Raw genomic sequence first — 2773 nt, 5'->3', positions numbered from 1 at the left:
GGGATGTCCAAACTGGTGTGCATGGTCCGAGTTGGTTTCTAACGTTGAAGACACCACAATTTTGGATCGATGATGGGGTAAGTAATTTTTTTAATATCTTTTATCTGGTATGTATTTCCTAACATTGGGTTCAATGTTGGTTCGATGGGTAGAGGCAGGTGGTTTGGACCTTGAAACTATAATTTGGGTTTGATGTAGGTTCGATGGGGCTCGATGTTAGTTCGATGGGTAGAGGCAGATGGTTTGGTCCTAGCATCTTCAAATTGGGTTCGATAGGGTTCGATGGGTAGAGGCAGGTGGTTTGGTCCTTGAAACTATAACTTTGATTCAATGTAGGTTCGATAGGGTTCGATGGGTAGATGCAGATGGTTTGGTCCTAGTAGCTTCAAATTGGGTTAGAGGCAGATGGTTTGGTCCTAGTATCTTCAAATTGGGTTCGATAGGGGTTCGATGGGGTTCAATGTTGGTCTGATGGGTAGAGGCAGGTGATTTGGTCCTTGAAACTATAATTTTGGTTTGATGTAGGTTCGATAGGTAGAGACAAATGGTTTGGTCCTAGTAGCTTCAAATTGGTTTCGATGGGTAGAGGCAGGTGCTTTGGTCCTTGAAACTATAATTTTGTTTCGATGTAGGTCCGATAGGGTTCAATGTTAGTTCGTTGGGTAAAGGCAGATGGTTTGGTCCTAGTAGCTTCAAAGTGGGTTCGAAAGGGGTTCGATGTTGGTTCGATGGGTAGAGGCAAATGGTTTGGTCCTAGTATCTTCAAATTGGGTTCGATAGGGGTTCGATGGGTAGAGGCAGATGGTTTGGTCCTAGTATCTTCAAATTGGATTCGATGGGGGTTCGATGTTGGTTAGATGGGAAGAGGCATATGTGTTTAACAATTGCTTTCTTATTATTTTTGTAGCATATTGATGCAGCCAAGCATATGTTATGTAGGCGTCACCAGTTCTATCCCGGGGCGTATCGGCAAGATGCTGTTGTGATGAATATTATGTTCTCACAAGTGGTACCAACCTGATATGATGCATATCAGAATGCCAAGGAAGATGATAAGAAAAGGTTTTTGTGGCATTCGGATGTGATGTCAATGATTACGGGCATTGACAATCAATTTCTGGTGTCGTGGAAAGGAGTAGACATTGTATATTGGTGCCAGAACTACCTTCAAGCGAATTGGTTTGCAGTTGAAGCATCCATTTCTACTTGGACTCTAAATGTTTATGATTCAGATGACAGTGATAAGTGATAAACAACTACAATCCTTTATGAAGTCATGGTCTACTTTGTTCACATCGTTGTTATTGCAATCACATCTTTTCAAGGATGACCCTCGATTGACGATTCCACCGAGAGCTAAAAGATGCAAAGAGTTCAAGGTGAACCGCATGTCAGTTGATTCACTACCCCAAACCAAAGTTAGGTAATAAAAATTCTAGTTTTTATTCAATTTTTTTAAATTAAATTCTATGTTGATTTTGTTACTAATGCAGTTTATGTTTCGTTCACAATGGAGATTGTGGTGTGTACGCCATCAAGCACTTATTAGGTAGGCTACCACTTCACATGATCTACGATGACAACATGGAGTTGTTCATAAACAAACAGGCAGTTGACTTATGGTATTAGAATGTTAGGCATTGAACATTCTCTTCTTGTTATATTTCTTTGCTTAAAATTTAACCTATTAAAAAAAAAAATTTATCGAGCATGCAAATCATTAACGACAATTAGCAGTATAAATCCAAGCGTCGAGCATGCAAACCATTAACGATAATTAGCACTAAAAATTCAAGCGAAAAAAATTCATTAATGACAATAAAAAATAAAATAAAAAAATCTGACCAATCAAGTTTAAATAAAATACAACAAAAATTATACTCAAAGTCGAGCATTTCATGAGGACTTGTTGTGGCCACGACCATCGCATCTGTTGCACTTACGCATTTTCACATCTTTTTCCCTGCCGGATGGCCAACGGTTTGTCCTTGGTCTTCCTAGCTTTGGTTTCTTTGGACAACCAACTTGTTGTTTCTCTATGGGTACACCAACTACCATAATCTTAATGTCATCTGGAAGTATCCAATCATCCTCGTTGCCAGTTAGGTAAATGGTTTCTTTGTACGAATTCCTCCATGACTCAATGGTGTAAAACGGTGAACACAAAGAGTAAAGGTTCACCCCACGCTCTATAGCTGCTGCAACTACATGAGGACAAGGTGTGCACCAATTACATGAAACTCGAATTGGCCAAGGGCATAGACATTCATGAACCTTCCTTTGTCAGCATTGTTCGATACATCTGCCTCCATCAGGGTAGATAATTTGGTGGTAGTTTTCTCTGTCACACTACGCCATTCAGAAAACCAAGACTGCAGTGTGAACCGAATGAATTCCAAAAAAATTGTAACTGGAAAGGTTCTTGCATCCTTGGTCTTGTTGTTGAAGCTTTCAAGGTAGTTGCTTATCATTATATTGTATCATTTTCTAGGAAAGAAAGGATGAGACCACTTATTGAAACCAATTCCCTCCGAATAGGCAGCTATGGGAGGATCCATTTGCTTAATATTTTCAAAATACTTTAGAAATTCGGTCTTCTTCCATGCATAGGTTACTGCCCACATCTCATTGTGACAGTGATCAGTCTTGAACTTAGCTTTCACATTCATACTGATGTGATGGTAGCATGCGTCGTTGTAGGCATCAGGAAAGATAGCCTCTAGAGCATGAATAATGCTAGCGTGCCTATCTGACACGAAATCCAGGTCATCAA

Source organism: Humulus lupulus, chromosome 4, assembly GCF_963169125.1.
Source record: "Humulus lupulus chromosome 4, drHumLupu1.1, whole genome shotgun sequence".
Lineage (NCBI taxonomy): Eukaryota > Viridiplantae > Streptophyta > Magnoliopsida > Rosales > Cannabaceae > Humulus > Humulus lupulus.
This window is presented reverse-complemented; position numbering follows the sequence as displayed.